Source organism: Panthera tigris, chromosome C2 (assembly GCF_018350195.1).
Source record: "Panthera tigris isolate Pti1 chromosome C2, P.tigris_Pti1_mat1.1, whole genome shotgun sequence".
Lineage (NCBI taxonomy): Eukaryota > Metazoa > Chordata > Mammalia > Carnivora > Felidae > Panthera > Panthera tigris.
This window is the reverse complement of record NC_056668.1, coordinates 135,277,603-135,291,949: the sequence shown is the minus strand read 5'-3', so window position 1 is coordinate 135,291,949 and position 14,347 is coordinate 135,277,603. Positions and strand designations below refer to the sequence as shown.

The 14,347-nt window shown below is 40.0% G+C and overlaps 1 long non-coding RNA gene across 1 annotated transcript in view; it reads left to right on the top strand.

Annotated features, from left to right (window-relative positions):
* LOC122230713 overlaps nt 1-13,844 on the top strand; it is a 102,043-nt gene extending 88,199 nt beyond the window's left edge. The window contains exons 6-7 of the long non-coding RNA XR_006207762.1: nt 7,166-7,258; nt 13,224-13,844. This is a non-coding gene — a long non-coding RNA (uncharacterized LOC122230713). The remainder of the gene's footprint in view (nt 1-7,165; nt 7,259-13,223) is intronic.
* Nucleotides 13,845-14,347: the final 503 nt, after the last annotated feature.

The following is a 14,347-nucleotide window of genomic DNA, read 5'->3' as shown; positions in this document are numbered from 1 at the left end:
TTCCATTCAGTAGGTTGCCTTTTTGTTTTATTGATGGTTTTCTTTGCTGCAGAAGCTTTTTATTTTGATGTAGTCCTAATAGTTTGTATTTGCTTTTGTTTGCCTTAAGTCTTGACAATTTTCAAGGCCAGATTTGAAGTAGCTTTTTCCAGAAACATTCTCTGATTCTTTGGTTAGATATGTTCTTTTCCTCTTCTGTTTTCTTACCACCTAGCCTCTCATGTTATATATCTTTGTCTCTTTTGCCCTCTATTTTAGCATGTGTTTCCTTTCTTTGATTATAAGTAGCTTGAGCTCAGATCTACTTGAAGTCTTGTTTATAATACTCCCTCATTAAGTACTTTTATGATTTGATGGAATTTTAAAAGTTGTAAATGTTCGGGATTTTTTAAACAGTATTATAGGGGCACCTGGGTGGCTCAATTGGTTAAGCATCCGACTTCAGCTCAAGTCATGATCTCACCATTTATGGGTTCGAGCCCTGCTTTGGGCTCTGTGCTGACAGCTCAGAGCCTGGAGCCTGCTTCAGGTTCTGTGTCTCCCTCTCTGTCTTCCCCTACCCAACTCATGCTCTGTCTCTCTGTCTCTTTCTGAGAAATAAACATTTAATTCAAAGAAATATAACATTTTTAAAATCCTGAGTCTATTTCTCTATTTGAAAGTGAAGGGCAAGATAAAAGGCTCTGTCAGTGCTGACAAGGGTTTGGTAGTAAGAGATGAAGAATGTATAGATGTCATATTTATTGAATATAATTTACATTCAATAAAATGCTACATTTTAAGTGTTCTAGTGGGTTCTGATAAATTCATACATTCCTATAATCACACCTACAATCAATATACAGAACACTTTCTATCACCCCGCAATGGTCTCTTCTGCTCTTTCTATTGTGATCTACTTTTTGTCATTACAGATTCAATTTGCTTTTTCCAGAGTTTCACATAAATATAGTCACACAGTATGCTTCTTGCATTCAGCATAATGCTGTTGAGACTCATCCATGTTGCTGAATGTATTAGTATACCATTCCCTTTTATTGCTGAGTAGCACTGTGTTCGTCTCCTGTTAATGAACATTTGAATTGTTTCCAGTTTGAAACTATCATGAATAAACCTGCTGTAGACACTTGCATACAAACCTTTATGTAGATATATGCTTGTTTGTTTTTGTTTTCCTTCCTTACATTCTATCTGCCTCTTTTATTTTCCACAGCTTCAGACAGCCATGCTTTGAAATGGGCAGATATGAATAAAATTAGTAATAAATGTGGTGGCAGTGCTTGTGGGACTGCCTGCCTTTCTTGTTTCTATTATGGAGACACTGAGAGCAGTCACATTGAAGAAAAAAATTCTACTTCTGTTTCAGTTAGGACTTAATCCTTTCAACTAACCAAGCAGACAGTAGTTCCATTGAGAGAACAAAATAAATTGGAAGGGATGTGAGAGCTTGGATGTATAAGCAAGTAATTATCTGACTCAATCAGAGGGAGGGCCAACCTTAATGGGGTATTGCTTGCTAAATTAAACTGCAGGGAATCAAACATGTAAATCTAACTTGAGATATAACCAACTTTCTAAGCCACAGAAAGTTCAGGCTGAGTTAGTGTTCCTTGTTCTCTCTTGCCATAGAACTCTTAGAAGAGCCTCTGGACAGATGGTATTAATATGGAACCGTCAGTCAATCCTCTGGTTGATTCTTTTTCATACCACAAGTGATTTGATGATGATTTGGAATATCAACAGTCAATGAATTCACACAGATGCTACATCTCAGTGGTTGAGAGAATATTTGAGCTAATCCTAGCCCAGCTTCTAACTTATGTTTTAATACCAGGAAAGGTACTGAATGCATGAAGTTCTCTTTGAGAGGAGGAAGGTAGAACTGAACATTTTAGCTGCTATGGCAACAGGTACCATTTACATCTTACGGTTTTGTTCTTGGGGAAAATCCACTCAGTAGCAGAAATGGGGACAGGATAGGAGGGGGAAATGGAACATGTGGTTCCTAGACCTTCTGGCCCAACCTCTGTGCAGAGGATTTAATAGCAATAAAGCCAGAATTCCCAGTGCAGGGAATTTCCATTCCCATCACTAATTATATCTGCATACTGAGATACAGCTGAGAAAATCTGAGGTATTCTAAACCACAGTGTCCTTATTCAACTTTCCCCTGATAGATAAAACATAGAAACTTATATTAAATATAAACACCAGGTATTTTACTCTCCTCCCAGTAGCAACATATTGAACTGTAGGAGATAATACCACTGTCTTAATATATTTATCAATTTAAAAAACCTAGGCTTTGAGAGATGTGCTGTAATTCTTTGGTAATTATGTAACAATATAACTAGTTGCATAAGAATCATTTTTTTCCCTTTATTTCCAAAGATTGTGTTTACAAAAATGAATGCTTTCTTACGTTGTCTTTCTCATGCCTTCCCTCCTTCACTTCTTTCCTCTGTACTCAAGTATGGTTTAATTTTAGGTCCAAAACTTCTTTGAGGTTTTGGGATAACTCTGATCTAATGCACATCATTTCACGTTCTTTAGATAAGAAACCTAGAAGTCTTGACTGTTGATAATTGTCTTCTAGTCCACCTCGCTGAGTCAGAACCCAGAAAGACTGAGGAGGCTAGAGATTGGATGTGCATGTAGGTAGCAGAGAGCTACTGCTATGAATTTCAGGTGGCCTCAAAGAACTTCAAGTTAGATCCACTATCCTATGAAGTGGAAAACATGACAAATATTGGGAACACACTTTAGAATTTGGGTTGGTGTCAGTAAGATTTCTTATGGACACAGAAACTGTACAAAACATATACAAAAAAATTGATCCTGACTCTATTCATTGATGCATTCTTTCCTTCATTTATTCTCTTATTTAAGCATACATTTATTAACTTCTGTGTTGTCTGCAGATATAATGATGAGCCAAGTAAAAAAGGTGCCTGCTCCCAAAGAGTTGATGGTTTGATTATGAAAGAGGCATTAACCAAGTGAATAGCACATAGTTTTGTTTTATTGAAATCCTATGAAAGAAAATCTCAGAGAACTCTAAGAGTAGTATAAACCTAAAAAGTGACAAGTGACATTGAGATGGCATCTAAAGGGTGAATGGCCATATGTGTCTTATTGAAACTTCCACATTCATATTGAAATTTTTATAAAAACTAGTCCAGTCTCTACACACAGGTTGTAAAAAAAAATAAACAATGATTCAATGGGGAAGAGACTAAAGAAAGATGACAGTACCTGACTTTTCACATAGCAATTTTATTAAGAGGGGATTCCAGCAGTTCTTAGAACCCTTAAGAAAGTACTCAAAGCTTAAAACTTTACACTGAATATAAGAAAGCCATTTGTATCATCTGAATAAGAAATCATTGGATAGGGATTTGGAAATCTTGAAGATAAAGGATGAACGTTTGTCCTGTGCTGGGCTGTAAATCTGTTGATGGGATGATTAAGTCGTCAACAGGCTTCTTCCCAGGCTCCTCTTTGGTTCTTAAGTGAGCCTAGCATCTGTGATGTGTTACAGTCTAAAGGTCTGAGTGAAATGGAAAGACATCCAAACTTTAATACTCAGAACACAGTTTCATACAAAAAACTGGAAGCCTTTTTCCTCTACTACAGACAAAAAGCAGGAACTCATCAGAAAAATGAGTAAGCACTGTTAAGGACAAATTGTTTTTTGGAAATAAATATAGGATGACTATCACATGACTTGATGTGAAAGGTCTGAGATCAGGCCTGGTCTGTGAAATGCCTTTCTGATGCCACACAATGTGAAATCTCAGCAGAGACAAATGGACTCTGAAGAGGACACATGCTAAGAAACAACATTTGTCACATATTATCTGATTCATAATCTCACACTGACCATCTTTGGACTTATTTTGGGTAAGTGTCAAACACTTCCTATAAGATGAATCTACCTGGGGGCCAACATTCACATTAGTTGGGATTTAATATCATCATCACCAATGTCCCCTTACCCCAACCCTTTGAAATGCTATGTGGTATCTAACACACTGTGTCGTATTCTTGTGTGGTGATATTGAAACAAACTTAAAACACAACAGAAAGCCTCAGTCCCTGAAGGATGCATATATTTTAAACATTGCAATAGTGGTCTCAACCGATGTTGGATTTTGCCAAGGTACAGAAAGAACTATTTAGGCAAGAAAAATAGTTTATTCTCTTCTATTTATGTAGGAAAGGCTATGGAGGAGATAATAGAAAAGAGGGTGACAGGTAAAGAGAGAATTAGGAGTTGCTGAGCACTACATTGTGGCAGACACTCTGCTGATGTTTTGTATCTAGCATCTTATTTAATTATTTAAACACACATGATTATCCCCGCCCCCCACCCTCACCTCACCAATCCCCCAGAAACTGTTAGGAAACTGAGGACCAGAGATATTTTGCAACTTTCTCAAAAGCCACACATCTAGAGGGGTGCCTGGGATGGCTCAGTTGGTTAAGTGTCCAACTTCAACTCAGGTCATGATTTCTCAGTTCATGAGTTTGAGCCCCGTGTCAGGCTCTATGCTGACAGCTTGGAGCCTGGAGCCTGGAGCCTGCTTCAGATTCTGTGTCTCCCCCTCTCTCTGCCCCTCCCCTGCTCACACTCTGTCTCTCTCTCAAAAATAAGTAAAAACATTTAAAAAATTAAAAAACAGGCCACACATCTAGAAAATGGTAGAACTAGAATTAGAACCCAGGAACGTCAGACTTCAAGATCCGTGCTTTTTCAGAGCCTTTCAAGGAAGCAAGAGAGAATGTTTGGGAAAGATATTAAGATTCTGTATTCTAAGATTCGAAGACTCTGGGGAGAGATCAGAATGAACTTTTGAAAGCACAAAGCTGGGGGGAGGAACGATATGGCCCAGGAAGTCATGAGGCTGGTATTAAGTACAAGATGTTAGTGTAGAAATAGATAGAACTAGGAGCTGTGAGCACTATTCAATGTATGCATCTTGCAATTTATTTTATATTACCACAAACAATCCAGAAGGAATGGTATTAAGAAGCTGAATGATCCAAGAGTTGAGCCAGAGAGACGGGATTCTGTTCTGGGCTCTTCCACTCACACGTGGAAGATTTCTTTATAAATAAACAGGAGCTAATAATACTGTAGTTATTGGGGTAAGTTTGAGATCAAAGCTAGTAACGATCAGCATAAGATGGACAGTAGAACCATCTGCATGACACTTGGAAATCATGTAAGCCAATCAGTGTGGTCAAAGCTTTGTGAATTCAGAGAGATAACTACAGAAAGCAGAAACCTAATTAACTGTATTATTTACTGGCAGTCTGGGTGTAGGGCTGTGTAGAAGAAAGGGCAAAAATTATAAGTGCTTTCTTGTCCTGTCCAAAGAAGAGAACACTTTTTTTTTTTCAATATATGAAATTTATTGTCAAATTGGTTTCGATACAACACCCAGTGCTCATCCTAAAAGGTGCCCTCCTCAATACCCATCACCCACCCTCCCCTCCCTCCTACCCCCCATCAACCCTCAGTTTGTTCTCAGTTTTTAAGAGTCTCTTATGCTTTGGCTAACAGAACACTTTTTTAGTCATTAGACTAAAAGCTGTTCAACTTTGGGTGAAAGAGCTTTTAAGGCCAATGGATTCTTTTTTACCTTATGTCGTGCTCATCAACCCCCCATGGCCATGAAATGTTTGGCAGGGGGCGAGGGGTGTTTGTAGCTACTTTTATACTGAGAAGGGGTGTTAGGATGTCTGCTCAATTTAAGGGCATACTCCCCAATTCTTATTGTATCAGTTATCTGTTGCTGGATAGCAAATTATCCCCAAAGTTATTGCATAAAACAATACATGCTTACTATATCACAGGGCGGGTCAGGAATCTGGGCACAGCTTTGTTGGGTCCTCTCTGCAGGGTCTCTTATAAGGCTGCAATAGAAATATAGGCAGAAGCAGCAAGGATCAGTTTGGGGTTCAACTGAGGCAGGATCAGCTTCAAGCTCACTCTGTGGTTGTTGGTGAGATTCAGTTCTCTGTGGGCTGTTGGGCTGAAGGCCTCAGTTCCTTGCTGGGTGTTGGCCAGTGGCTACCCTCAGTTCCTAGCCTTGAGGTGCTTTCCTAATTAAGTGAGAAGAACCTGAGAGAGAAAATAGCAGCAAGAGAGAAGTCACAGCCTTTTTTTTTAACCTAATAATGGAAGGGATAGCATATCATTTTTACAATGTTCTGTTTATTAGAAGAAAGTCACTAGATCCAGACCACACTCGCGGGGAGGGGATCCCACAAGGTCATGAACCTCAGGAGGGAGGGAGTCCTGGGAGCAAAGTCGGAAGCTGCCTACCACACTTAGCTATTGACAAACTGCTGTAGGAAAGCTAGGACTCCATCGTGACTACTGAAAACTAGCGTAGATGACTTCTGAGGAAAAATCTGAAGTCCCCTGTCAAACTTCCTTTCTGTAAATGAAAAATTTAGCCACCTATTTTTCAGTAAATAAATCATAGCAAGTGAATCATCTCTTCTGATATCAGTTAGGGCCAAAGGAAAGCAACCACTCTGTAGCCTTGCTCTTCCTGTAGCCTCAGGCATGGCCCTTCTCTTTGAGCAGCCTACTTGTGAACAGGCCCAAGTGAATAATGTAAACTGAGGTCCCTTGACGCGTGGTTTCCAAAGTATATTTACACTCCATGTGGGTCAACAACCTTGATATTTGGCAGAAGTCTCTGAGCAGATGATGGAAATATTTTACCTCACATTTAGGCCAACTTTCTTATGTTGATATTTCAATTTAAGAGTATAGGGATAAAGTGAGGGAAGAAAGGCAACAGTGAAAGGATGGGAGGAAGGGAAAGAAAAAGGAACAGAGACGTTTTTTTATTAAGTCTCAAGCTTTATAAATAGTAAGGGCTTGGTTCTAAAGGAAAGCTCTAGTTGCAAACATAAGGACTTTGGGACCTCAGTAAAAAAAAAATTCATGCTTAACCCAGAATAGTTCAAGTGAGACAAGAGTTACATTTAACTTGTACCTGCTTCAGTGAGAGACTAAGGAAAGAAAGACTAAGAAAGGTCTCTGCTTGTCTTGAATGTTTGTGTGTGAATGCCTCACGGTTTTGGTTTGGGTAAAGGAATAAAAATCTTTTGTGTGTATTTCTGTTCTTTTTACCACCAGCAGCATCTGAGCTATTGATTGGGGGCAATTTGAAGATCTGAAGCCTAAGAAAAGAGGCCATTTCCTTTGACTTCCATTTCTTGGAAAATAAAGATGGTAATTCTAAGTACTTAGGCTATTGATTTTCTGGATAATTGATACTCTAAGGTATACAGTTCTCACAAGGTGCCTCAAAGAGGGCTACATTAAGTTAATAATGATTAAGAAGATTGTACAGAATGTGCTGAACAGAGATTCTACCCATCTCCGGGTTCCCGTTTGGAGCACAGATGCTGCACCCTCTCAAATCCTGTTTACAGCTCACCTTTGCTGCATAGTTGATGGGAGATCTGGAAGGACGAGAATAGACCTTTTGGAGCAGCTTGTTTAAATGGCATTTCAGTTATTTGCTTTGACTTCTAAACATGTCATGTGAAGCCTTATAATGACCAATCTTTTATTAGTTCCCATGCAAATAATGGTCATTGTTGAGATTATATGGCTTTTCAGTCACAGGTTTGCACCGGCCATCTTACGTTAGGCTCTGTCCTGGCTGCTGTGTGGGGAATGTGTATGTACTGAAAGACTGGCTGTCTTGGAACGCCTTCTAACCTGCAGGTAATAGACAAGCATAAAACTGGAGTATGAAGTAGAGCTAAGAACAAGGATTCTGGAACCAGTATAATTAGGTTTAAATCCTAGCTCATCCACTTATTAGGAGCGTGGCTTTGTGTGTGTTATTTAACTTCTCGTTTCCTCAATTATGAAATGAAGATAACAGCAGTAACGGCCTGATAGGATTATGGTTAGGACAAAATGAATTGATACACTATCAGACTCTGAGTATAGGTCCTGTTACCTGGTAAGTTTCTGCTAAATATTAGCTACTTTCATTTCTTTCTGGTTTAGACTGCTTGTTCAGCCTTGCCTCAATATCCTCATCAATAAAATAAGCCTAATATTATAAGCTCTGACAATATAACAGGTTAAGAAGGAGACTCAAATAAAAGTAGGTACACTTTTAAGGGAAGACAGAAATGTGTATGTTTATTAATAAGATTTGTTTTCCAAGTTCAAGTTCAGGACAGGGTTAAGTATGTGTTTCTAAATGTCTAGGAAGGTCCGAGGGAGATCTAACAGCACTGTGAAGTTCTGCCAAATGTGGTCTTTGAAATCTGAGAGGAAGGACTGTACTTCTTCTTTGTGATGAAAATTGCATAGTTTCTCGGTCTCTGCTTTCTTATTTGTGATAAATGGGTAAGAAAGGATATACTATGGACTTGTTGGGAATATTAAAAGAGAGCACATATTCAAGGTACCCAGCATATAGCAGACAGTCAATAAAAGTCATCCTATGTTGATATGAAAAGAAGAGGGGAAGGTGAAACATGCAAGGAGGAATATGGAAGAAGGGTACTGAACCCTAACATGGACATTCATTTATACCAACCCCAGTAATCCAACTCAAATCTCCCAGAGCAGTGGACATCCTGGATGCATGTAGGGGGCATACTCCCCAGTTCTGCTACTTTTCACTTCTACTCACTTTACATCTACCTGCTGTATCTTGCTGCAGCCCCAGAATGTGGTTGAACACCAGAGTCAGCTTAAGTAAATGGCCAGAATCAGTCCTAGTGTCGGACAGAAGAGGGGATGCAATTCTCTCTGGTGGTTCTATAAGCTGAGTTTCTTTAGCTTATAGAAACATGAGCTTATAGGACATGAACTAATTGGCTATTTACTATCCAAGCTGTTTCTCACTCTTGACCAGACTGTTCCCTTCCATGCCTCTATGAAGTATCATTTTCAATTTTGGTCACATCTGAGTAAAGTCCAAATGACCCATGGAATTTTTTTCTTAGCCTTACTTTTCTCCCTTTTCCTCATGATTGGAGGATCTTAAATTAGAAAATGTTTTAGAAGGTGCCTAGTCCAATTCAATTCACCCTTTACACCTTGCTTCCACACTGGGCTTGACCAGTGGTCATCTATTAACTCTTTGACCACTTTACCATTTCCTTCAAAATGCCAATTGCTCTGCCATGGGCCTAACTCTCAAAAAAAGGGAATGTATCTCCATCCATGGTCACCTCTTATCATTAGGTTTCTGTGCTCATGAGTTATACTATAATCCTTTGAAACCTCATGAAGCAAGGAGGAGGAGGAAGAAAGAAGGATGCTCTGACCCAAGACAGATTGTTTTTCTATTTTTAAGAGTTGTGAGTGATTATGAACATCAGTGGTAATTGAAAGGAAACAATAAATTAATAGCCAGAAGCATATTGATAGGTTAAGAGATTAATTCATTTAGTGGAAAGGTTAATTAATTGGATGTGTATGTGATAAAGACATCTGAAGGTGATATGTTAATTGACAGTCATATCACTGGTGGGGAGGAGAAGAGAGAAAAGTGTGTTATCAGAGAATATCACCTCGGTGTTTCTGATTGCACTCTCTCTGACTCTGTACTAATGAGGGTGAGAGAGTGAGATGTGGTTTCCTGAGGGTCTTTGAGGAGATGAAGCAAGGACATTCGTGCTGCTCAGCAGATGCTCTCTCACTCTATACTGCAGCCATATTCTTCCCTTTCCCTGCTCTCTATGAAAATCTGCAGCAAAAAGTAAAGATATTCTAGAGTCGTTCCAGTACAGACATTAAAATAGATATACTGCACTTGTCATTAATTGTAGAAGAAAGACTTGGTCTCCATTAAAGGAATTTTAGGCAACAAAAGAAGTGTGTGGAGGCAGGAGTCAGTTTGCAATGTTCTTACACAGAAGACAAACCTCGTTAAGAAGATCATGTGCTAAAGATTTTGTTTTAGGAAAAAAAGTAATAAATCAGTTGTGTCAGTGAAAAACATGGTTTTACTGTAAAGAGTAATTCTGATGATGTTTTTTAAATAAAAACACTCCTTTAAAAATATTATCAAAAAGTATTTTAATATATGTTATTCCATTTACTTCATACGGAATGCTATTTGTAAATAGCATTATTTTGTGTCAGATTATTGCCTTTCACCTTGAAATCCACCTGTTATTGCCCTGCTTCATTGCCATTACAGATGCTGGACTGCATCTTGTAAATATTTCCCCTTTGCCAGTGAGGGTGTTGGGGAGACACTGCGGAAGAGAGGGCTTCTGGTTTCTGTGTGCTGCTTCTTGGTTGGCTCCTGTGATACACGAACACCCATAGTGTGATGGACACTCAGCGAAGCTCACTGTCAGCTTGCCAGTTCTGGCACTAGCCTTGGTCCTCCTGTACCCAGCAGGGTTTCCTGTTTGCCCTGCATGTACTTTCTTGCCCCCTAGCCTCAGTCCAGTGACTATGGACATTTCTGATCTAGGCAATCAGGTAAACCTTGCGGCCATTCAATGGGTGATGTCTACAACTCCAACAAAGTCTAGATTCTAGCTTTGGGGACCTCTTTTCCAAATTTGTTCCTCGTGGGAACTCTCCTTCTACCATAGGATATTCTTTAGCATTCTCTTTCATCTCTTCTTAGGAGGTAATCCTCCATCAATCATAATTCCTTATAGGAAGTATTTTCTCTTGTAATTACTGTGAGGTTTCTGTCTTTGAACTGGACCTGATACATACTTCAGGTAGGAAGTGCTCTGCACATCTTCACTGAGCACACACCATTCCACTCCTTGTGTAAGGCGTTCTACTGCAAGCATCTGTGACTCTGCTAAAGGCTCTGTCTTTGCTTTTGCTTGGGGCAAACCAGGCATACTGAAGAGTTAACATCTCTGGGAGCAGCCCTTGGCCATTGACAGATGGGAGCTGGGGAATGAATACGCCAACTTCTTCCTCCTCAAGTGGAGCAACTCACAGTCAGGTTCTATCCCAGAGCAACTTAGGGCTTTTGAACCTCAGTTGCTCACAGTGATTATCTGCTCAATCACACATTTTTATGGGCTTCTGTCCCCTCCTTGTCTCATTTCCCCATTCTCCCCCCCCCCCCAGTGTTTCCTGAAGTCATCCCTCAAATAAACTATTTCACTACAACTTTTATCTCAGGATATGCTTCTAGGAGAACTCAAGTGGATACATCCCATTTCAGAGATGAGGGAATGAAGAGTAGGAGAATGTAATTGTCTAAAGTCAAATAGTTGAGTAGAGGAATTAAAAACTCATTTCATCTCAGCCCAAATCTTATTATTTATATTTACTTCAGCAAGTATCTCTATAAAGATAATTTTAACCACATATTCGATAAATTCAGACCTATTAATCTAGTATAAATACATAAATGTGTGCAAAACAGCCTAAAATTGCTCTTATGGCTTATTTACACAGCTGGTTGTGTTGAAATACAAAGCCCTGATTTCTAAACACAACTACTATCTGTAATTAAAACTAGGAAAAACATAAGACTGGTTTTTCTCAGTATACATTGTCTGTACTCTTGGGGGAAAAGCTTCTCTCTCAGACCATGGTTCACTAATCTTATAATTTTGACTTGATGTTGTCACCAAAACCATTCTTTGACCAAGGTAGGCTTGTAAAATTGAGATGCACCAGTGCTATCATAGGAATAACATTTTTCACATGATTATCATTTGCTAAACTGTAGAAATAGAAAAGATGGCAATGTAAGGAGGCTATTCTAATATATATATGTATTTTTAACATTAATTTATTCTCGAGACAGAGAGAGACAGAGCATGAACGGGGGAGGGGCAGAGAGAGGGAGACACAGAATCGGAAGCGGGCTCCAGGCTCTGAGCCATCAGCCCAGAGCCTGACGCGGGGCTCGATCTCACGGACCGCGAGATCGTGACCTGAGCCGAAGTCGGATGCTCAACCGACTGAGCCACCCAGGCGCCCCGTAAGGAGGCTATTCTAATTAGAAAGTGACATGTTCACAGTCAGAGAAAGACAAATTATCATATGACTTCACTCATATGAGGACTTTAAGATATAAAACAGATGAACATAAGGGAAGGGAAGCAAAAATAATATAAAAACAGGGAGAGGGACAAAACAGAAGAGACTCTTAAATATGGAGAACAACCAGAGGGTTACTGGAGGGGTTGTGGGAGAGGGGATGGGCTAAATGGGTAAGGGGCATTAAGGAATCGACTCCTGAAATCACTGTTGCACTATATGCTAACTTGGATGTAAATTAAAAAATAAATTAAAATTTAAAAATTATAATTATTTATAAAAAAGTGACATGTTCACCTGTTAGTTTGGTTTTAAAATATAGGGGGATATTTGAAATAGATAGAAAATGATGAGTCCCCTAGAAGAAGGTTGATGTTGATACGCATTTTATCAGATATCTAGTATATAACAACAACAACAACAATAATAATGTAATAATAATATAATAATAAACTATTATATTCAAACTCCTTCCTTCTTACAACCTACTTCAGTCCATGCTGGTTCCTTTGCTGCCTAGACTAGAGCAGGAGTCTCAAACTTTAGCAGGCTTTAGGATCATCACAGGTTATGGGGATCCACGGCCAGAGTTTCTGACTCTGTAGGTCTGGGGTGGGGCCTGATAATTGGCATTCCTAACTAGTTCCTGGTGATGCTGATGCTCCTGGTCAGGGGACCACATTTGGAGAACCACTGTTCTAGAGAAGTGTTTTTTCAACGCTGGGTGCACACTGGAGTTATCTGGGGAGTTTTAACCATTACTGGTCTGTGGGTCCCACTGAAACTAAATCAGAATCTTTGAGGTCAGGGCCAGGAATCCGGTTTATAAAAGCTGCCCTGGTGATTCTAACGGGTAGTTGAGTCAAGAACCAATGTTTATCCAAGTGTTTCTAAAAAAGTGTAATGTGTGCACCTGAGGATCTTGATAAAATGCAGAGTCTAATTTGGTAGCTCTGGGAGGGGCTCTCAGATTTTGCATTTTTAACAAGCTCCCAGATGAAGCTGTTGCTGCTGCTCCGGGACCCATACTTTGAGAAAAAAGAGTCAGAAATGTTGTCTCCTTTATCCCCCTTCTGTGGATGTGGTTTTTCTGCAAGTCAACCACATGTCTACTAAAAGATTCAGGTCTGGGGCACACATATTTTCGGGTACTAGAAGCTGGAGATGACAATTTGATTTTGCTCTACAGGTCCCCTGACTAGAGCATGGACTCTCATGACTCATTTTGGGCAATGGGTTACCATGGCAACTTACAGAAACCTGCGCTTCAACCTGGGGGCTCCTGAACATCACTGCCAATCCCAGCAAGGGACCCCGAAGACACTAGAGAGTGTTAGCTGTGTAGCTGCAGCCACTCAGAGAGCTCTGTGTTCCTTGAGAGATGCGGCTGACTTTGAGCCTCTTTCTCAGCAACAGTTAACACTGACCCCTGTGCTGAGTTCAGAAATAATTCTCCCGCAGGACAAATAAACCACAGTGAAGAATGAACTGCCAGCTGGAGTTCAGGAGCCTTAGAACTGGTGGAGAATTTACCACTGAAAGCAAGAGTACCAAAGGGATAGAGTGCTCTTTACCCCGCAGGAAATTTTTAAATAAGAATGGTCCCTTCAGGTTAGTATATTGGTTTCTTACAAAAACAAATAGCATGCACACACTTTTAAGTTCACTTCCTCCCATTTTATTCTCTGTTGTCCTCAAATATCACATATGTACGTTCTATTTTTATCAAGCCAACTGCAAAAACAAAGACCCCAAAATGACCCAAAACAGAGCCTTAAATTCAGTATTAATTTCCGCCCCATTCCCAGCTTCTTATCTCCACAGGGGTGAAAGCCTAAGGCAGAAGGAAATAGTCTGAGGAGGCATAGTTTTGCCCATAGGAGCCATCTTGCCCACCCAGCTGTTTTTTCCTAGAATCTACAGTTTATTTCATTCCCTTGAACCACAGGTGCGGATGTGCTGGTCTCTGCCTCACTGGGCTGTCCTCATGTCTTTTGTGAGCTCTTTATTCAGGGATCTGTTGAATTTCACAAGCCAAGGAACAGGTTCTTTCAGGACACAAGCTGCAGGGACTGACATTTAGCTTATTCCCTCTGGTGGGACCTACTCTCTCCACGGGATGACAAGGAGAACCTTTGAAGGCATCCGTGTGAAGGGGCAGACATTTCATCATCTCCGCTTCCAGCTAGAGGAGTTATGGGCAACAGGGCAAGGCCCCTTGCCACAGGGAAAGCTCTGAGGCTTTTGGCTGACAGGTTCAGGTCTTCTGTGTCCCAGGGTGGTGGGCGTGACAAATCTATGTGTCTGAGTTTT